At 37.6% G+C, this 23,007-nt stretch overlaps 1 protein-coding gene across 5 annotated transcripts in view; it reads right to left on the bottom strand.

Annotated features, from left to right (window-relative positions):
• Positions 1–22,645, bottom strand: part of TTLL7 (tubulin tyrosine ligase like 7) — a 153,966-nt gene extending 131,321 nt beyond the window's left edge. For 4 of the 5 annotated variants that reach the window (XR_005361349.1, XM_038541575.1, XM_038541577.1 and 1 more), the window contains exon 1: positions 12,157–12,302. The gene's annotated coding sequence lies outside the window, so the exon portion shown is untranslated. Of the gene's footprint in view, positions 1–12,156; positions 12,303–13,060; positions 13,231–22,508 lie in introns of those variants that run through there. The other variant, XM_038541576.1, reaches the window with a different exon arrangement.
• Positions 22,646–23,007: the final 362 nt, after the last annotated feature.

The following is a 23,007-nucleotide window of genomic DNA, read 5'->3' as shown; positions in this document are numbered from 1 at the left end:
TGGAAATTTCTCATATGAAAGACATTTGGCTATGTTATTATCAGATTCGTTGCTTATAATTTCAGAAACAGTTATGGGGGCTAGGATATAAACTTGATTCTAACTCATTCATTAGTTCAACACATATTAAAAGTACCTAACTGACTCCAAACCTAAGACCATGACTTTCCTACTAAATTAGTTTGGACAAGAAAGATCTGGGCCTTTCATGGTCTTGCAAGCCCTAGGAAAAAGAAAGGAAAATTTGCTCTAGCCTCAGAAGCCTACAGACAACCACAGTGAATCTGAGTTAGTGCTAGTGGGTAGCTCTAGAATGCTTTTAATGATGTAGAAAATGGATACAAACTGTAGGACTTGCTTAAGGCATTCTCAAGGGATTACAACTGAAAGAAAATTCTACTCTAACAAAGACTCAAAAGATTTTAAAAATCAAACACCAATTACATTGTTTTGATAATTAGCTTTAAAAGACTACTTAAGGAAGAAAACTAACCTTCTGGAATGCTTGCAAAATTACTACAAACTAATTTTACTGCTCTGTTCAAAAAATCCAGGGCCTAATTCAACTTTTACAAAGTGAGAATTTACCAAACCCCAACAATTTGCTCTCAGGCTCCCTCTACAGAGATTGATTGATGGTTTAAAAAACATTCTAGAAAAAAATATTTTGGCCTGAAGAAAAAAAAAATTACACTTCTCTGCAAAAGAGGTAAAAGTGGTAGCTCCACCTCTTTTATTTGTATATAAGGCTGTGCTACCTCAAATAAGCATTTAGAGCCATATTCCACATCATAAATTTGGGAATTGCATCACCCACTCTCCTGTGCTGCAAAACTGACTTCAAGGGAAGTTTTAAAACTAGTCTAGGGACATTCCTTTAGTCTACTTTAGTGCTGCAATAGACTTCTATTTAGGTAACATATACTTGGTAGACTCCTATCAGCCCAGCAGATTCTCAAACCATGAGATTCTTTACTTGACTGAAACAAATAATTTGAGGAAACAAAGCCTCAGATGCATTGCCCCTCAAAATAATATGCATGAAGGAATTCCTAAAAGATATGCAGAACTTTCATTCTTTGAGATACTATAATGTCCATTCCTGGATTAAGCCAGGTTATCAGAGAGCTACGTACCTGGGCCGTACCTCATTGCTGGTCACGGCCACCCTAACAGAACTGCTTTAAGAAAAAGAATAGTTATTTATTGAGCACATACGCTCTTTACTCACATCACAATGCTCTTGAGATGGATGTTATTTTCATGTTAGAAAAGAAAATAATCAGATCTTGAGAGGTTATTTCCCCCAGAGACACAGAGCCTAGATGAAGGACATTATAAAAAACAGCCCAATGAATCCTGCTGACTTTCAATGTCAGGGCATTGAGGAAATTGTATGACACTATACTGAATCCACTCTTAAAGAAACTATAGCAGATATTTCATTCTGGATTCTAGACAGAAACAACTGTGTTCCTCTTAGGCAGTTAGTTTGTTTTTCTCATGGATGAGTTTTCCAACCACTAAATTTTTTTGCGTTTTCCTCTTTGCCTGGAAGTTAGAAAACTCAAATTAAATGTGTGCCCAGCTCTAATAAACATACAGGATTTCAGAACATGGATTTTGTGAGCTAATGGTTCCCCTAGCTCATTTCATTTTGTTGTTTTCTTTACTCATATTCTCAGATTCTTTTTCATCTCACCTTGAAGTTTATCCTATTACAAACTATTTATTTTCAAATGCTATTTATCAAAATCTTGTAAAAACTCACCAAGTTCTACATTATACAATATATAAGTTATACTCAATAAAGTGCTGGGGAAAGGTACAAAAGAAAAGCCATTACAATAATCAAAATCAAAGAACAGTAATTCAAATATGTCCTAGGCTATCTTTGAGTCAATTCTTTACAAAATAGTCTAAATTACTTCATTCTTACATAAGCAATCACTGAATTAATATTTTTATTCTATTTATTATAACATAACTTAAAATACAGTTATATATAGATACATGGATTTATTAAATTTAGAATGGGGATAATTTTGAGGAATTTCATTTCATAAAGATTGCACTAGAAAGTTCTATTCGTCTTTTTATCATACTTATCCTAGGGAAGAGAAGTACATATTGGTGAGTAAGTGTGGAGGAAAAAGCATCTTTTGTGAAATAAAAGTATTAGTGGAGAAAAAGGAAAACAAGCACATGGAACAACTTGATAAAACCAATGCCTGTGTGAGATGCACATGTCCATGCCTTTGGTTTCACTTTTCTCTGCCTTGGTTCTTAGTAGTGGTTCTCTTTTTTTTTTTTTTTTTTTTTTTTTTTTTGATGTTGGAATTCTTTACCCTCTTTAAATTTTGTTGACTTTTAGTTTTTGCAGGTTATACCCATCAATACTTACCCTATTAGAAAGTAAACCTGATACATGTTTAAAACCATTAAAAACCATTATGCATTTACAAAAATATTTTATTTTTAAAAAAATTTTTTCAAAACAAAAAGTGGTGCTTTGTACTTTTAAAAAATATCTTTAACATCTTGATTCATAGAGCACAGATTCTCATATCTGCTTATGCATTAATTCTGAGAAGTTGTTTTAGGTGGAAGCATATGAAAAAATTTGGCCTCACAGAGATATGTAGTTGGAAAAAGAAGTATTTTAATAATCTGCTCAGGTAATTATAGATATTTGAATTTGACACAACACCCAAATTCAACAAATTGTAATTTCTTAGAAACACATGAGGCTGGTAGTATTTTAATAACCAGAACCAAATAAAGAAAGCACAACTGAAAGCACAACCAATATCTCTCATAAAGTTAAATGCAAAAATCTTTAACAAAATTTTAGCAAATTGAATGCAACAATATGTGTGTATATATGTGATCAAACAGGATTTATTCCATGTGTGCAAGGTTCATTCAATATTCAATAATTAATCAATGTGGGCAGCCCTGGTGGCACAGTGGTTTAGCACCGCCTGCAGCCCAGGGTTTGATCCTGGGGACCCTGGGCATGATCCCTGCATGGAGCCTACTTCTCCCTCTGCCTGTGTCTTTGCCTGTGTGTGTGTGTGTGTGTGTGTGTGTGTCATGAATAAATAAATAAAATCTTAAAAAAAAATAAAGTCCACGTGATTATTTTTGAGACCATGTAATTATTATGACTAATGTAATTAACAAGTGAAACTGAATTTTGATAGAATGTTTATTTTGGAGGAGTCACTTTTTAAAATGTCCAGTGTAAAAATTAGTTGCTATAATTTAACCATATGTTAATAGGAATTGTGTTAAACCCATACATCCATTTAGGGAGAATTGACGTCTTTACTGTGTTGATTCTTCCAATCTATAAACATGGAATGTCCTAGGATTTAGGTCTTCCTTAATTTCTTTTATTAGCAATTTATAATTTTCATTATACAGATATTACCCGTGTTTTGTTAGAATTATACTTAATTATTTCATTTTGTTTGGAGCAACTGTAAATGACATTCATTTTAAATTTGTTTCCATTTGTTGTTGTCAGCAATATATAGAAATGTGATTGTTTTTTTGTGTGTTGATCTTGTATCCTGAAACCCTACTGAAGTCACATTTTGGATCTAGGTTTGTAGATCCTTTGAGAGTTTTTCTTCTTCTTTTTTTTCATCTGCAAACCAGGATACTTTCTTTCCAATATATTAAAATTAAAATGAATCTTTAATTGTTTTTCTTGCCTTATTGCAAGTGCTAGAACTCCTGGTATTATGCTAAATAAGAGTGGTGAGAGTAGACATCCTTACCTTGTTCCCAATTTTATTTTTATTTTTTTATTTTTTAAAAATTTATCTATTTATTCATAGACACAGGGGGGGGGCAGAGACACAGGCAGAGGGAGAATGTAACATTATTAAGCTTTAAAAGGGAGGGAGATCCTCATATATACTACAAAATGGATGAACCTTTAGGGCATTACATTAAATGAAATAAATCAACCAAACAAAGACAAATACTATATGATTTCACTTATACGAAGTATCTAAAGTAGTAAAATTCATAGAAACAGAATATAAAATGGTGGTTACTAAGGGCTTGGGAAGGGAGAAAGGAACTCATTGCTGTTTAATGAGTATAGAATTTCAGATTTGTGATATGAGAAAGTTCTGAAGATCTGTTTCACAACAATATAAATATATTTAACACTACCAACTGTACTTAAAAATGGTTAAGGGCAGCCCGGGTGGCTCAGTGGTTTAGTGCCGCCCCTGTCCAGGGCGTGATCCTGGAGACCCAGGATCAAGTACCATGTGGGGCTCCCTGCATGGAGCCTGCTTCTCCCTCTGCCTGTGCCTCTCTTTCTCTCTCTCATGAATAAATAAACAAAATCCTTAAAAAAAAATGGTTAACATGATAAATGTTATGTAATGTGCTTTTTAACACAATAAAAAATTATATAAAAATAATAACAGTATTAAGTGGAAGAAAAAGCTGCATTTGTAGAATGCCTATGTCAGAAATCACACAAATACATAAATCACAATATTCTCATATTACTCTGAAAGAAAAAGTTATTACCTTTTTCTTCTAGAAAGCCTGATAATCCTTTTCATAATACCATAATATGTACAGTTATATCAAAGAGAGGAAAGCTCCAGACCATTAGGTAATTTTATTTGGAAATCTAAATATACATATTTATAGATATTGCTAAGTATATTTGCTAATTTTATTCCCAGTAGAAGCTACACTTTAGGAACCTTAGTTCATATTTATATTTTTTCTGATTCCTTATGGATTCTAAAAACAAAATTCACAGGTATACTCTCAGGCATGTTATTGAAGTAAACATGCTATACTATAACCAAAGAGGAACACATTTAACTTTTAATTCCTTAGTTAAAGATGAAAATAGCTATCACATATTCCATGCCCAAGATAAATTTTTAAAAAAGAAAATGCCTCTTATTCTGAAATGACAGCCCCCTCACATATGGAGCAGTAAACTTTTCTTTCTTCCTAAATACTCATTTGGCACTGATTTTTGACAAGTGAAAATGCTTTTCCACATACATACAGTCCACTTGATTTTAAGAAGCACTGATAACCCCTTTCAAACTTTCCTCAGTATTTAACATGTCTACTTTCCTTTAATTTCTGTAGCAAGTTACAGAAAAAACTTGTTTCGATTTTCCAATAATAATGGGGTGAAATGTGTGTGTTGGCCAAGGGAGACACTGATGTGAACTAAACGTAGGTGTCAGAGATTATAAAAAAGTATTCAATGGGGGCACCTGAGTGGCTCAGTCAGTTAAGCATCTGACTCTTGATCTCAGCTCAGGTCTTGATTTCAGCATCATGAGTTCAAGTGCCACATTGGGCTCCACACTGGGAGTGGAGCCTACTTAAAAAATAAAAAATAAAATCTGAAAATAAATAAATAAACAAACAAATAAATAAATAGGTGAATAATCACTGAGTTTGACAAGTTATTCTTTCCTCAAATACCCTTAAAGAAGTAAACCATTAAAACTATCTATTAAATGAATAAAAGTCATCCTTTTATTTACATATAATAGTAAATACTAGCATCTATTGTCAAAATTGGTATCTAAAGGAGCAGTTAGCTATAGATCAATTTTTAATCCTACTATGATTGTGCTTGCAAATTACACCTGTATTTTTCCTCTCACTTGATTTTTTATATTGTTGAAATGAAGAAACAGTATCTAATATTCTAGATTGAGACATGCTAAGCAACTAAGTATTATCATCTTGCATGTGATCAAACCTAAAGCTAAATCAAAATGCCCCCATCTGATTTCATGTAAATTAAGCTGATTATAGAAAGTGTCCAATTTCTATCATTTCTCTCCATAAAGTAGCAAGCACATATTTGTTGAGTAACTGCAGACTGACTGATTCTAAATATAAACTGAGACGTGTGCTAAAATTATTGTCCTGATTTTTTAGCAATCACTATGAATATCACACATGGTTACAGATTCTATTTATTAAGTACCTTGAAAAAAAATAGTTTAAATATTAACAAAATTACAAGTGAAAATTTTCCTATCAAATGCAATGATTCTAATTAAATTCACAGTTGCTAACTGTTCCTACCAATACTCCACACATATGGCCATTCATTTCACAAAAGCTGTCAAACCTAGTATTAGGACTACGTCAATTAAAGCAAATTTTACACAAGCAAGTTTTAAGTGGGGTCACTTCTCTTACAAAAGAAAGATGGTTTTACCTTAAAAGAGAGGTACATCTAAGCAGCTCTAAAATTCTAATCCAACAAAAAGCCTCAAAATAATCTTGAAGCTGTTTCCTGGATTACTACTGTTCCATCTTCCAAATCTACAAATGCTCAATTTACTTTAAAAAGTCAATTTCATGAAAATATGCTAATGGAGAAAGGAGAGTTTATGTAAAAATAAGCTAATGCCATCTTGTTGAATTAGATGTGACGCAGGCCAGACTTTGCAAAGTAGTGAGTAAAAGAGATAAAAATGTTCAAAATAATCCTTTGTCAAACATAATGTTCCATTTCACATGGCTAAGCGGAAGAACAAAATCACATAGAAGTTAGGAAGCTCCGGAGCCACAGCACAATCTTTAAAAATCAAATAATGTGGGGACACACCTGGATGGCTCAGTGATTGAGCACCTGTCTGCCTTCAGCTTAGGTCATGATCCTGGGGTCCTGGGATCCAGTTCCATATGGGGCTCCCCACAGGGAGCCTGATTCTCCCTCTGCCTATGTCTCTGCCTCTCTCTGTGTCTCATGAATAAATTTTTAAATCTTTTAAAATAAATAAATACATAAATACATAAATATCAAATAATGTGGATGGTTCAGCATACCCAGCGAACCAAGAATATTATCAATTTCAAAAGGAAGGAGTCCTCAGAGACGTTCCAGTCAGCCTCAGGGAAGACCCAATGATCACTTGACTACCTAACTCTAAACCTTCAAAGGAGTCAAAGGAACTCTCTAGGCCAATCAGTTACTTGCAAGTAAAAAGTGAAGGAAAAAAGAGTAAATTTATCACTCACCTTCCCAGAGCCCAAAGAATCCCAACACTTTGGCTTTGTCAAAAAGCCAAACATACTCCTAATGTATTATGGGCAGGAGTATGTTAACCAATAAATGTTCAAATGGGAATTAACAGAAATAGGGTAATGGAGAATAAACAGGCAAGCCTATTTCAATTTAAGTTTTTAAACTCTAAACTAATCCTAGGAAAACTGTTGGCTAAGCCCAGTTCAACTCTGACAGATAATGCCTAAAAGGAATGTAAATAAATAAACCACTTTCTAAGAGCTTAAGGAAACTGCTTTAAGTAATAGGTCTCAACTAAGCTCAGGACAAATTCTTTTCAAAATACTGTGTACCTCAATGTCCAGCTTCCACGAGGAATCATCTGTCAGGTCTTAAAAGGGGGGGCGGGGTGCCTATTTTGGATTTGTAAAGCTGATGCTTCAATTTTCATTTCCTTTCAGGTCTCCCAAGACTAATGGCACGTTATAAGAACCTGCCTCTGCTCTCTACCTGTGCCCTCAAGATAAGTTCATATCCCAGTGACTCCCCTTCCACTAGTCCTCAGAAACTCCGAGACAATTAATGGCCTCCCTGCCTCAATGGCTTCTGATATTCCAAGTAGGATAGGGGTGGGACCCCAAGGAAACATGGGTGAGAGACTGGGGTAATAAGAGACCTGGCCAAAGCAAAGGAGATAGTGTCACTCATCCCTACAACTGGTGTGGTAAAGGAGGCATAGTCTCTCTCCTCCTTGAGGGGAATCTCCTTTGGTGGAGGGTTACTGGGAACAAAGGGAAGGAAGCATATGAATGCCCAGGGGACTGGGAATGTTGTGTCCCTCAATGGCCACCTGTTCTCAGAGGCTGTCTCTAGCAATATCCAAGGGGGCAGAAGTCATCAATGTCCACTATACTCTGTTGTACCTTGTAACCAGGCTTCTGCTGAGAACCAGAAGAAGGTCAGAAATTCCCACCCTCATCTATGTGGATTCTCTAAATTACAGTGCAGGAGTGAGTTCATATGCCTTGCATTGCCAGGATATTGAAGCTGTGGAGACCTGGGAATCTGATAAAGGAAGACGGAAGAGGTTGAAATTTGAAAGAGATAAGGGTGGGAATAGATGCCTGAGGGGAGGAAGTTAAGGTCCACAAATACAAAGCTAAAACCAGAAAGTAGTCCATCATATAGTGCCTTCTCTGACTGGCACTTCTCTTGCAAGTGACTTCTCTTGCTGGCTCTCACCAAACAGGATCTCCAACTACTTACATCTTCTCTCCTCGGGCCCCAACTACTCACCTTTCTCCTACTACTCATGATTTTTTCAACTGGCAGACAATATTACATTAGTTTTGGGTGTAAAACAGTGATTCGACAATGCTATATATTATGCAACGCTCACCACTATACCAAGTGTAGTTACCTTGCAAAGTAATTACAGTATTATTGACTATATTCTTTAAGTTGTACTTTTCATCCACATTACTTATTTATTTTATAACTAAAAGTTTGTACCTCTTACTCCCCTTCATCTATTTTGCCCAGTAGCCATGATTTAAATAGTTTTGTTTTGTTTTTTTTCTAATCAAAAGAGGTTGCCTAAAAAAGTGTAATCTGAGGAACCACAGACAGGAGTGAGTACCACTAACAATAATATGTCAATATCTTAGAGTTAATTTGTAATGTTAGCCTACCTAATAGAAAATTATCTAAATATTTTTAAAGTTCACTGTCCAGTTTTAGTTAAGTGAAAATCAATGTTATAAAATTTAAGGTAAAAATATTTTAAAAGTAATATACATACCATGATTAAAATCATGAACAGAAAAAATAATGGAAGAAAATACCAAAATCACATCAAAATATTAATAGTGCACGTCTTTAGTTACAAGTATGATCATTTTTTCCGTTTTATATTCTTATAGTTTCCAATTTGTTCATAATTCTATAATGGAAAGGGAAAGCGGGAAAGCTTTTTAAAAAAAGCAAGCTTCCAGCAGCCCGGGTGGCCCAGCAGTTTAGCGCCGCCTTCTGCCCAAGGCCCAATCCTGAAGACCCAGGATGGAGTCCCACCTCGGGATCCCTGCATGTGGCCTGCTTGTGTCTCTGCCTCCCTCTCTCTCTCTCTCTCTCTCTCTCTCTCTCTGTGTTTCTCAAAAATGGGTAAATAAAATCTAAAAAAAAAAAAAAAAAACCTTCTTTGAAAGAGGAAAAATGTTACTTGCATAGAAAACTCCTCCTGAAAAAAAAAAGAAAAAGAAAAAGAAAACTCCTCCTGGGTTCACTTGACAATTAGTCCTTTTTTTTTCTTTTTTTTGACAATTAGTCCTTTTAATATCAGTACCCAAGAACTATGCATTTACTGGAAGGGCACCTGGAACAAAGAACATGGAGAATGTGAGCAAGACCAGCCAAAGAGAAACTTGGCCTGCTTAGTAACCTACACTACTAGCTCCCTATGACCACCAGACGAGGAGCAGATTTCAAAGCCTGATATGCAAGGTTCTTCACAATCTGTCACTGTATATTCAAACAGTATATAAGCACTTAGCTAAACCTCCTTGTCTGACTTTTTCTTTTCCTATCAAAATCTTCCCATCTGGCAGAATGATTTAATTCACTTCCATCCATGAAGAGTTTCCTGATTCTCTTACGAAACTAGCCTCTACAATTTCTCCTTCTTAAGGTGTTGATACAGCATTTATAGCACCACTTTCTCCCAGTACTAGGCCAATTCTAATTATTTTGTTGATTACTCATGTGTAAGTAAATACCTCCCCAGCTAGATGTTAAGTTCCTTGAAGTCAAGAATTTGAATGGTCTGCAGACCGTAGTCATTCAACAAATGCATATACAGAAAGAGAGAAGAGTGAGAAAAGATGCAGTGCTAAAACCAGGTTGGTGTTATATTCATACTTGGTGATGTTACCTAAATAAAATGTGTTGCCTCTGTTTTAAAATGTTCCCACTGACCCTTCATCACTAGGACATGTACTTTCTTTTTTTTTTCAAATAGCAGTGGGATCATTTTTGTTTTTGTTTTGTTTTCATAGCTTATTTATTCATACCAATTCTGCCATTCTCCTTGTAATTAAACAGCCTGGACTGCAAGATGCCTCCCCAAGGTTCAGGATATAGTCTACAGCCATACAAAGAACAAAAAGAAATTACCTCCTAGAAATAAAATTTAAGAGTCATCACAAGATCCTATTTCTCTTATAGTCCTGTGTGAACAACATATTTGTGCCTCCATTTTATGGCCTTATTCAGGCAATGGGCTTTAGTCTATCAATATCCTCATCAAGAATTCTCCAATGTAAATAGTTCAATACTTTAGAAATGACGGACAAATATAATTATGTTTCTATCTGCCATCAAATACTATTCCAGTACTTAGAGATAATGAGCATTTGTACTATAGCAACCTGCCTCTGGAGACATCAACAAGAGTTTCACATCTTAAGGGAGAATACATAAATCATAAATGAAAGCAAATCAAATGGCCAAGCAACAGACAAAGAAAAACCCAGCATCCATTATTTTTTCAGGAAGAGCACGCGGGTCAATATGATTGTTGACTCTGAAGGGCCGAGCAAAAACAAATCAATGCAGTTTCCCACTATACAGAACTTCGTTTTGCTACAGCACATATATTTTTTTGTAAGTCAATACTTGTCCAGATTCCACCACTTACTAGCCATATGATCTTGAACCTTCTCTGTATTTCAGTTCCTTGGTCTGTAAAATGGAGTTATCACTTCCTAGCCAAACCACAGTCAAAATGAATCAAATAACATTAATAGTCTGGGTTTATCTATCACCCTATCATGGGATGACACATCTCACAAAAACGGTTCAGTCACACACCCACGAACTAGGTAACTGTTCCTGCAAATGTTTCTGCTAAGTTTTAAACAAGAAAAAGATTTCCAGGTGTTCTGGTCTTTTTTATTTTTATTCTTTTTTACTTTTCTAATTGATTTTTCCAACATTTGAGCACCCACCATATATCACTGCCAAAAATGTGTTAAACATCTCCTGCTATGACCTAGCTCTCCTTTGCAATGTAGTCCAGATATTATTTTTTGGCATGTGCTTTCTAAGAAAATAGATTTTTCTCCCCACCTAATTCAAAGCTCTTTCTTACTAAAAGAACAATAATTCCACATACCATAAGTTTACAGGTTGTTGCTATTGTTTGAGATCACACTTAAGAAAATTAAGTTTATGTTTAATACCGAATGGACGGACCATCTCTATGTTCGCTTACACTTGGACACACAACTCCTTAAAACAGTGGAAGATCCGTGGGCTTTGGAGTCAGCCAGGCTTGGATTCAAGTTCCTGTTCTGTGACCTTGAGCATGTAATTTAACTTCCAGGCTTCCTCACTCTCCACCTTCAGTTCTGGGCTGTTGTGATGACTTAAAGAAACAATATACCTGAAAGGAAGTGTCTAGACTCTGAAATTATTATTTCCCACTCCCCTTAAATCTTTCCCTCCTACGCCAAGACCAAGCAAACCTACTCTGAACACAAGACAACTTGGACACAGCATCTATTTCACACTCGGGGAGGAGGGGGGGATGCTATCCAACGAAAAATTGAGTGGACGATGCTTCCAATGGAGCAAGAAGTAAAGAAACTGACAGGGGTAGACCAGGGCCCCCTACTTCTCTGACACGTACGAAAAAGACACTAATGTGACACACTTTATAAAGGTTGCACCGCACACTCACGTTGGTTTGTACCACGCTCTGGGAAAAGGACGGAATCAGGGAACAAGCAGCAGGGAGCCTCGGGGTTCAGCGACCCGACCCCGCCCGCCCGGGCGGTACCTCTGAAGCCTAGAAACTGGGGGGAGCGCGCCGCAAACTGACCTCGCCCCCCACCCCCTCCCCCATGTGCCCGAATCTCTCTGGGGCACGGATGGTGCTGAATCACTAGCTCCAGCAGTGGCAGCTGTCGGCTCCGCTGCTCCCGCGGGAGCCCGGTCCCCAGGGCGGCGACCGTCCCGGGGTGGGGGTGGGGGTGGGGGCGGGGGAGGGGGAGGGGGTGCGGGGCCGACACCCCGCGGTGGGGGGCCGTGGGAGGGGGTCGCGGAGGACCGGGGCAGCAGGTACTCACCGGGGCGAGGACAGCCCAGCGCGGTGGGCGGCTCCCCGCTGCAGGCGGCCCCTCTGCGGCTGCCCCGCTTCCCCGTCGCCCCCGGCCCGGGGCTCCCCTCCGCCCGCCTGCCGCCCTAAGCAGCGTCGGCTCGGGGCTCGGGGCTCGGGCGCTGCCCCCGGAGCAGCTGGAGCAGCTGCGGCTGCCGAAGGGGGTGGCGGCTACCGATCGGCCAGACCATCCGCGGGCTGCGGCCGGGGGAGCGCGAGGCGCGGAGCGGGGCGAGCGGGGCGGGCGGGGCGGGCGGGAGGAACCAAGGCCGGGGCGCGGGGGGCGCATCCTCCGCCTCCCGGGGCGCCGCGAGGGCTCGGGGGCGCCAGGCGCCGCGGGCTGCGGCCCCAGCGCGGGGCCTGGCTTTTCCGGGCGCCCCCCTCCGGGTTTGCCTTGGTTCGGCTCGGGGCTCCTTCCGAACGCGGCGAACAGAGGACCTAGCGACGGGCGCGCCCCGCCTGGGCGGCGTCCGCTCCCGCTCCGCAGCGGGGCCCCGCGGCGCCGCGTCCTGGGCGCACCGACCCTGGGCGCCGTCCGAGTCCTCCAAGGGCATCTCTTTCACCCAAGCTGCTTTGTGGAGCGAAGAACTCAGCGGCATCCGAGCCCAGCCGGAAAGTTAGCAAATAAAATCCAGTAGCCACCCCCCGCCCCCACCCCACCTCCGTGTCCCGCAGGTGCTCTTTGGAGGTTCGGGGGGAAATAAGGATCCCAGAGTTGGAGCTCCACGAATGTCCCGTCCTGCCTTGGAAAACGTACATCTAGGAGACCCTTCTCACGGCTCTATACGAGATTATTAAAGAAATGCAGAAACGTGTCAGGTTCATTGTTGAGCATTTTAAGGAGAAGTGTCTTGGGAGTGGGGAGGAAATCATACCTTTATGTGAAATGCACTTTCATAGAGCTGGAGAGCGAAGCTCCTGCCATGACATCCCGTAGACTTCTGTTGAGAGCGCTTTTGTGGCCTCTGACCCGTTCACAACCAGGCTCGAGCAAGCAGGTTCATTTTCAGAGCATGGTGAGGATGGAGACAAGTGTACAGTTTTCCTTATGGGAAGAAAAAAAAAAAAACACAGTTGACAACTACCTTTAAAATATAATTCAAGGGAAAAAAATATATATATAATTCAAGGGGGCAAAAAAAAACTCTCCAAATAACTCCCCCCCCCCAAATAAATTCCACAGTTCAGAGCCATTCACTCTGAATGAAAGCTTTGTCCTTTTTTTTTTTTAGTTAACATGATTTTTTAACATGAATTGAGCACATACGATGGACCAAACACTACACTGAGAGTGTTTCCAGTTTTATTCCTTCGTTTACTCTAAAAACTCCTGTAAAATCGGTGATATCATCGCTATTTTTAAAATAGACTGAGCTCAGAAAGTTTGTTGTGCTGAGTTCACCATCTCATGGATGATGAGTAGCAGAACAAGCACTGCAATCTGGAGTTTTTGACTAGTGCCTTTCCACTTAGAATGCTCCAGGAAACATACACTAAGCCTTACCATATCCATGATTGGCCCTTGAATGTAAGTTTATTAATCCTTCCTTTGTGAAAACTAGGTTTCATGGTGGAGAAAGGGACATTTAAATTTCTAAGGTGGACTCCTGAGGTTAGGAATAGGGATCAGAAAGAGGAGGCTGTATTTCACTCAGAATTAACCTGGAAACATCATTTAAAAAAAAAAAAATGCATGGTTAGGGTCACGTGAAGGTGAGGAGGAACTTTTTGTTATCTTTTTGTTAATCCAGTACCTTTTTAAAGTCATTTTTAGATCATCATAGACTCTACATTGTGCTTTATACTACACTTAAACTATGATTCTATATTACACTGTGCACTATTCTTCCCAGAAAGGAGTAAGAATTTTTAAATGGGCTTAATGCCATAAGTCCTCATATACTTTACCAGAATTTAAAGTAACAAGGCATTAATAACTCTCATACCATGTTAAGGAAGCTTTTTGAAAAGAATAAGTGTAAAACTAAATTGTTACCCTACGCCGTGCCATTGTTACTTGTGTTAACTGTTATTGTAAATGTTCACACATCAGTACCAGCAAAACAGAAATCCCCAGAGCTCCTTGTTGCTGAAGAACTAGGTGCTTGGATCCCTAGTGAGGCCAGGCATGTGTGACTCAGGGCCAGGATGGCCTCAGCCTCAGAAATGTGTGATTCTTCTCTCCACATACAGCTGTTTCACTTTCAAAGGAGACAAGAAAAGAACAGAATTGGAATAGACAAGATGCCTTTTGAATTAGTATTTTCTCTCTGATTGACAGGGACATAAGAAGGAAGGATATGGTCTCAGGTGGCTTACCTGAGACCAAACTGGGATTTAGAACCTGGTTACCAGTGACATCGCTGGCCATCTGTTGATATAACTTGAACTTCTTGGAGGGTATGTTTCTGAATGAAGAAGGAAGGGGATATTTTGTGCCAGTGGCCTTGAGAAACTGTCAAAAAGAATGAAGGGATAGTGTGATGCCTGCATTCCCTCCTCTCCCAGAGACATCAAATGCTTTTGAACCCATTAGGGAAAGAAGCTAGGGCCAGAAACTGAGGAATTATTTTCATAAATGACTTTGCAGGATTCCAAGTATAAAAAATACTACTTTGGACTGTAGTGACACAGAGCTAGGGGAGGGGGTCTTCTCTCACCCATTCTGCCATAGACCTTCATGCAACCTTGCCACTAATAAGGAAGGGTACTGGAGATATATTCTCATAAAGGGCATTGACATCCAATACATGGTCAAGATAACTTGACTAGGAGCCAGAGCAGCAGAGCATAAATGGAATTGTTCCTGAGCACCTGGGAAAGGCAGCTGAGGATTTCTTGTCATAAATAAGAGAGCTTGGGTCGGTTAAACTTAGATGATTATTAAACCTTATTTAGGTAGCAGTATTAAGGTGAATTTATTTGTATTTACAAAACCAGTGTGACCTAGGGACATTCAAATACTACTACTTTTTAAATGACACTGATAAGAGAGCTAGAGAGAAAGAAAATAGTTAACATTTTTGATAGAACTACAGTGCAAGCCATACCATGCTGAACTTCGATTCAAGATTATGAAGTACCTGGGGTTTCTGGGTGGCTCAGTTAAGTATCTGACTCTTGATTTCGGCTCAGGTCATGGGTTCAAGCCCCCAGTTTAGTACACATAGGTACTGAAATCAATAAAATGTATATCTAACTGTGGATTACTGTTTAAAAAAAAAAGAATATTAAGTACCTACTATGTGTTGGCCACATACTAAGGCATGTGGTGACATTAACACCCTAAATTACTCTTGGGAATATTTAATAGTGTTATTTCTGTTTGCTTTTAGCTATCACTTTTTCAACCTTAGTATTTCTGAGGTACTATTATTATGTGAAGTACTATTTTCATCCTCATTTTATAGATAAAGAAACTGAGAATCACAACAATTAATTTCAAAGGTAACAAAGGCAACACAGCTAGAAAGTGGCAAAGCTGGGTTTCAAACCCAAACCAGTACATGACATCACTCTCCACATACTTTTACTGCCTCCTGCTACAAGCAAAGCAAGTTGTACATTGCATTTTTTCCTTACAATAGAAAATCTATTTTGTTTCTGTTTTTTAAAATCTATTTTCAACTTTCACTCTTAAAAGGATAAAAGGAAATGCATCGTTTCTCAAAGACGATTTAAATGACAGTCCTCCCAGTGGAAACATTGGATATCCTTTTCCAGGTTTCTGTGCTCAGAAAAGAGACTCTGCCACAAGAAGTGATCATTGGAGCATAGAATTGGCCAGTGATTTCTAAATACTTGCTGCAGACTCTGATTCCAGGAACTCTTGGGTAAGACCTTGGAATCGATATTCTTATTAAGCACGGTAAGTGATTCTTAATGCACAACCATTTGACCAGTTTGACCACACCATACAGGACAAGAGCAACGTGGGTCTCACAACTATCCAGTCTCCTAGACTTAACCCTTTAACTCCATCACTTGTTGAAAAGGAAATGGGAGGCTAGTATTCACATTTATTTTACAGAAATGTATTTATTAAATTGTTACTGCCTTTTTCAGTATTAGTTTGGTCATTCTGAAAAGTTTTCAAATAATCCTCAAGTTAAAGATTATCCTCATTCACAATTACTTTTCTATGTGGATATTTGGAGCTTTACATAAGAGAAAAAAGAGCCTAATTAGAACAGCAATAAATTTAAGTATTAACTTTTAGAGAATTAGCAGGTTTATAACAGTAAGTCATTCCATCCAACATAATAGATTTCATTTGTTTTTATTTTATCTTGCATTTCCCAAGAATATTTTTATAGTTTTTTTCATATGTGTTCTACAGCTTTCATACCAAATTATTTTTTTGGCATTTGTCTCCCAAATGAAATATTCTTCCCATTTCCTTTTCTATAAGATTTTTGCCTGAATAGAGATTGGTTGCTTCCGTAATTTATTTTTTACTAATCCAACACACTAAATTCTATTATTACTTGTTTTTTCATGAGAATCTCTTGGGTTTTTTAAGAAAACAGGCATATCAACAGCCTCTGGAGCTTTATCTCTTTTCCTGTTATTTATACCTGCTATTTTGTTTACATTTGCTAGAATCACCAATCCAAGTGTTCATAGTGATTGATGCCTGTCTCACTCCTGATTTTAAGTGAAAGATTTAATTTTTGCCATTTAAGATTTGTTATTGGGCTTACTTTATTACATAAGTAATTTCTTTCTGTTCCTGTTTTGCTCCAAGTTTCCCTTGGCATCGCTTGCTTGACCTTTATCTGATGTCTTTTAACCATCTATTGATGATGGTTGGGTTTTTCCCCTTTAATTTTTAATGTAATCAATATGTAGATAGACTTCCTGGAATTGAACTGCCTTTCCCTCCTCAAATAAAGCCTGTTTTGTCATAGTGGATTAGTCTTTTGACTCATTCCTCTATTATACTCTCTAATATATTATTTAAACATGTGGCTTTTATAGTTAGAGATGAAATTGGCCCACACTTTGTTATTGTTGTTGTCGTATTCCTTCTTTGGCTTTGCTATTTGAGATCTTCTGAGTTCATAAAATGAACTGGAGAACTTTCCGTCTTTTTCTAAGTACCACACAGCTTAAATAATATTTGATTAGATTAAAAATTCAGATTAAAAATTCAGCTGTGAATCCATTTGCCTGCTGCCTCTTTCAATGGGAGACCATTAATCACTTTTTCCATCTCTTCTATAATAATTGGTCTAGGGTTTTTTAAAAAAAAAATAATTGGCCTACTTAAATTTTCACTTTTTCTGTATTGTTTTTGATAATGTATTTTTCCTAAGAAACTATTCTTTTCTTCTAGGTTTTTATTTTTTTAATGTACTGCTTCAGAGTCACCTTTAGTATTTAACTTTTAATAACTTAAAATTTTACTTCTTTTAATGTCTTTCCTACTTTCACATTGTTAGTCTTGCTTAATTTTTATTTCACTCTCTTCTCCCTATCAGGATCACATAGTAGTGATCTATTTTATTGGTATTTTAAAAGAATCAGTCTTTGAATTTATTATTTTCTGCTATTTTATTTATTTTAATAATTTTAATAATTTCAGCTTTTATCAATATTTATTCTCTCTTCAAAAGTTTTGTTTTCGTTGTTATTTTTACTTGGATTCATTAAGTACTTAATTTCTTTATTTACACCTTTCTGCTTCCACAATTAAGGGCAACACATTTTCCTCTGAATTCAATTTTGCTGTTCCCCATTGTTTTAGTGTATATTGTTTAGTTTTCCAAAGCTTCTTTTTTTTAAAGATTTTTATTTATTTATTCATGAGAGACACAGAGAGAGAGAGGCAGAGACACAGGCAGCAGGAGAAGCAGGCTCCATGCAGGGAGCCCGACGCGAGACTGGATCCTAGAACCCCAGGATCACGCCCTGGGCCCAAGGCACATGCCAAAGTACTGAGCCACCAGGGACCCCTAGTTTTCCAAAGCTTCTAAGCATTTCCGTATTTCTCCTTGCTATGATCTGAATGTTTTTGTCTCTATCAAATTGGTATGTTGGAATCCTAACGCTCTAGCCCCTCTTGGTGTATTTCTATGCATTTCCATTGTTATGTTTTGTTTAGGTTAGTTGTTGTTGGGTTGGGTTGGGTTTTTTTGTTTTGTTTTGTTTTGTTTTGTTTTGTTTTTTCCATTCTTTTTTAAGGTTGAAAGAAAAGGAAACTGTGTTCATGTCAACCTATGCCCGGAATCTCCCTTCAGCCTAACTATATGTTTATCTATAATCCAAATTAACTTTTATTTAAATTTCTTAGTCCATCAGGCAGTAAAGATTTAATCTCAGTCAATGCAAAATCTTCCCTCCTTTTCTCTGGAACTGGATCATGGTTCTAGAGTTTGTATGTGGTGCTGAGATGTCAACATAGAAGTGAACATGTGATCTGAGTCATCTCTCTTATTTTGCAGGCTCTACCTGCATAAAAAAAAGACTATCTCTGTTAGTTATTATTACATGTTCTAACACCTCTTTTCATATTGTAAAAAAGGTTACATAAAGGGCAATGAAGCTAGGGTTCCTACCTAAGCCCAAGTAGTCCATGCTCAGTTAGGGCTTCTCTGGAAATCTAATATCTGCCAAGAATATATCTGAATGACAGACTGAGGAATTTCCTGGGGAAAAAAAAAAAAAGATTCATCCTGAGGCAAAAATAAATACATAAAAATAAAAGAAACAAACAAAAAACCTCAAGCACACAAGCTTGATTCAGTAACCATTCTTCTGTGCCAGAATTGGAATATAGCTTGATATCTTTTGCTCACATTGTTGTCCTCTGGTCCAACTCTCAGGTTCACATCCTGGAAAGGTGAGGGCTGAAGAAAAACTAAAACCTGATTTATTGGGGGACACTTGGGTGGCTCTGAGCATCTGCCTTTGGCTCAGGTTGTGATCCTGGGGTCCTGGGATTAAGTCCCACTTCAGGCTCCCCAGAGGGAGCCTGCTTCTCCCTCTGCCTATGTCTCTGCCTCTCTCTGTGTGTCTCTCATGAATAAATAAATAATAAAAAATAAATAAACCTGTTTTATTGGAAACTCAATTAGGCATTAAAGGCACAAAATATTAATATTTGGGACCTCCCTGAACAAAGATGGGTGGGAATATTTTTGTTTAATTTGGGGTTTATTGCTACTTGTTTGTTTTCCTAATTTCAGCTGGGCCCATTTTAAGGATAGTAACTTATTGCAGGGATCAGCAATACTGGCAAACTAGAGAGAAACACTACCCAAAGTGGCAACAGAATCTGATTTCCTGTAAGCTCAAGCAGAGGGGAAGGGAAATGGCAAATGCTCTAGAATAACTGGATGTCCTAAATTCTGAGACAACTCCAGCCAAAATCATTTCTCTCCCTGAAGTGACTGAGGAACACACTGAGTGCAATTAAAGGTACTTCATGAGAAGATGAAGAAAAAAAACTAGAAAAGATGGAACAAGAAGGCAAGAATACCAACTGTTGTACTTACTGTGCCTCCATTTTTGCCCACAGCTGCTGAAATTTAAGGAAACAATCTTGTAATCAAAGTTAGATAGAAAAGAAAACTGAGGCCTATTTTCCAGAGTCAAATAAGAAGTCAAAGTTTGGTCCAAGTATTAAAGTTTAGTTTATCTAGTTTATAACCCATAATGTTATCCCTCTTTCCTTCAGGAAGGAATGATTCAAAATCAATTGCCATCAAGGCAGATAAGAAATAAAAACTCTCAAATATTTGTCCTACTGACTTTGACTCTATGATTTTATGATTGGATTTGAAAGACTACAAACTTATCTGATTCAAGCAAAGAAAGTGATCCTCAGACTTGTGCAAAGTTCCCATACAAGAATGGTATGATTTGAAGAAGGAACATGGTCCTTCCTATCCAGGGCAACGCCACTTCTTCACTTCATCAAGGATGTTGTTTAAGGCTTTCTGTGTGCTACTCCCAATGACAGACACCTTTTTTCTTATAATTTGCCTGTCTAGTTATTTTAAGGATGAGACTATAACATCAATTTGTTAATAACTTTAATAACAGGACTTTAGTCAAGTTCATCTCCAGAAAAAAATTGTAAATAATTTAACCTAAATCATCCAGAGAAATATGATCCTGGTAGAGATTATTATAATAAGGGAGCTAATATTAATAGTTATTTTTTATAATAACAGTTCTTTTTTATTCACTTTTCAATAAGCAAGATACACTATACTAAGTACTTCATTTACTTCATTTAATCCTCACTTAAATCCCATGAAGAGACCACATTACTACCATCTTATGGATTTAAAAACTGAAATTTTAAGTATATTAAGTAACTTTCCTGATATTACAAAGCTAGAAATTGCCAAAGTGGGACTTAAGTCCAAGTTTTTCTAAATCTAGCTCTCTCTGATTCCTAAGCTCCCATCCTCATTGTTCCACCCTACTGCCTTACTAAGAGAAACTGGTATATTCTATCCTACTTGTGGATGCAAGTATCCCAGACATATGACATTTTATCACCAGGCCAATTCCTTAGGAAAACCCATTCCATTTGGCAAGCAAATAATACAAAATTAAGCTTGCAAAACTTTTGGCTCATTCTCACATTCCAAGAAGAGTAATTTCCTTAGAAGTACAAGGAATGAAAATATGACTCATAAAAAATAATTCTATCAAATATATTTCTGTACTGCCTCTGACCTTGCTTTTTGGCTTAAATCACTGCCAAGACTAACAGATTCCATAACACTTTCAGGATATAGAGAATAATTAGTGAAATTCATCTAATGATACAAATTTTAAAAGTGTTTTTAATATGAGGTAACATTTATCTTCCAAAGGCTATTATTCTCTTTTCCTTAAGGTATCAAATAATAATCCACATGATCACTTTGCATTTTTAGTGAGTAAAAATAGATTCGCTAACATTATTGCCTATTCTTTCCTTATAACTCACTGCCAAAACAAAATAGATTAGCATTTTACATGCTCATTATCATCTAAATATTAAAAATAAAACCAAGAACATGGAAATGAGCAAAACCAGACTATATCACAAAAATGAATCATTTAATTCATAAAAGATTATTTTGTGGTCATTTGTCCATAATTCTCAAAAGAACATTGTCTTCCATATAACAAATACCCAATAAATATTTGTTGGACAAATAAATGAAATCTTGATTATAATAGATTGGAATCAGTAAATCAGCAACATTCATAGGCAGAGTAGAAAATTGTTTTTCTTGCCTGCTGCAAATATATTCATCCTATACCAGTAACATAACACCTATTTTGGTGCATTTCTGTCTCCCATTGGTATAAACATGGTATCTTCTTAAAACCAAAAGATAAACATGAAGGCTAAACTGATCAAGTAAAAATTCTCCAAGACTTTGAATGTAGAGAATAGTTGGAATCTAGGAGGGTTGGAATTCATTCCTTCCAGTTAACGTAATTTGACTAGATAACTAACTAGTCCTTATTATCTGGACACTAGGAATTACTCTAGTTCTTGTCTAATGTGTGCTTGCTTCTTTACCTTATCTGCAGATTTTACTGGTTCCCCAGTATCAATATGCCAATATGCCAAGATTTTCTGCTTAAATTATCTGGAATGAATTTCTATAACTTAAAAATGAAGAACACAATAATTTAGCTTCTACTTAGGATGTACAAAATTGTAAAGATTATCACACTAAAACTAAAATCTGAAAAGAAAAAGAGTAGTTTATCTCAAAGGCATAACTTTCCTTGAGGTTCAGAGAGTTGAGATCACAAGGCAACTGAGTAATCTTCCAATGAGGCCACAAACTCTTTCAAAGAAAGATGGAACACATGAATCTTTTTATCTATAGCAGGATAGGGGAAAAACTGGCTGCCACCATGCAAATGGATAAGAAAAAGAATAGCCAAAATTTTTAAAAAATGTTACAGACACTTGTGGGCTGATGCATCAGTCTGAGATAACATCAGTTTGGGATAACCCAAAAACAAAGGGAGATGGCACTCATCTTCAAGTTTTCCCACAAGCCTCTCCAAGGTATTCACAAAAAGAGTGGTGGCAGAGGAGATTTGAGAGAGCCACATCACTAATGCAGGTATGAAGAAATAATACGTGATTGTTAGGAAATGAGCACAAGGCCTTACTTGCCTCCCTGTTTTCTTCTCTCCTATCAAGCAAAATATTTAAATCGCTGGGAGAAGGGGCAGCAAATCCTCATGCCTACAGGTTATAGGCAAAAACTCAATGCATCTAAGGAAGGAACAGGAGCAAAATTCACCTACTTTTGGAGGAGAGGCAAAAAAATTTTGGATCTTGAATCTTACCAAAGTTCTGCTGCCATTGGAGGAGAGACAAGAAACTCCTGCACAAGACCAGCCCCAGATATAAGGCAGAGTTTGGTTGCCATGGCCAGAATGTGTAGACATACTGAGAAAGGTCAACTTCCAACACTCAGCTGTATAAGGCCTGCCAGAGAATGAGGTTGGAACTGGACAACAGAGAATCTCTCTTGCAACAACATTCTACTATTGGGGGAGGGGCAAGAGTATGAGTAGAGATTGAAAGCTGAAAGTGGAGCAAAACCAATGAGAGAAACCCTTTAGCACTTCATCTCCCATCCAAGGCACAAAGGAGTAGTAGCTCAACTGTTAGAAAACTTGAGGCCTTTGGTACACTGAAGGCAACAAAAGCAAAAAATACACCCAAACCCAGTTCAACTTTTGGCTATATTGATTCAAGCCCCCACTAAAGGTCTAACAGAAGAAGAGGTATTCCTCTATCCAGGAATGAATACTATTTACCTTAGTCTCTACTGTCCTGCAC

The sequence above is a fragment of the Canis lupus genome, chromosome 6, assembly GCF_011100685.1.
Source record: "Canis lupus familiaris isolate Mischka breed German Shepherd chromosome 6, alternate assembly UU_Cfam_GSD_1.0, whole genome shotgun sequence".
NCBI classification, from domain to species: Eukaryota; Metazoa; Chordata; class Mammalia; order Carnivora; family Canidae; genus Canis; species Canis lupus.
This window is presented reverse-complemented; position numbering and strand designations above follow the sequence as displayed.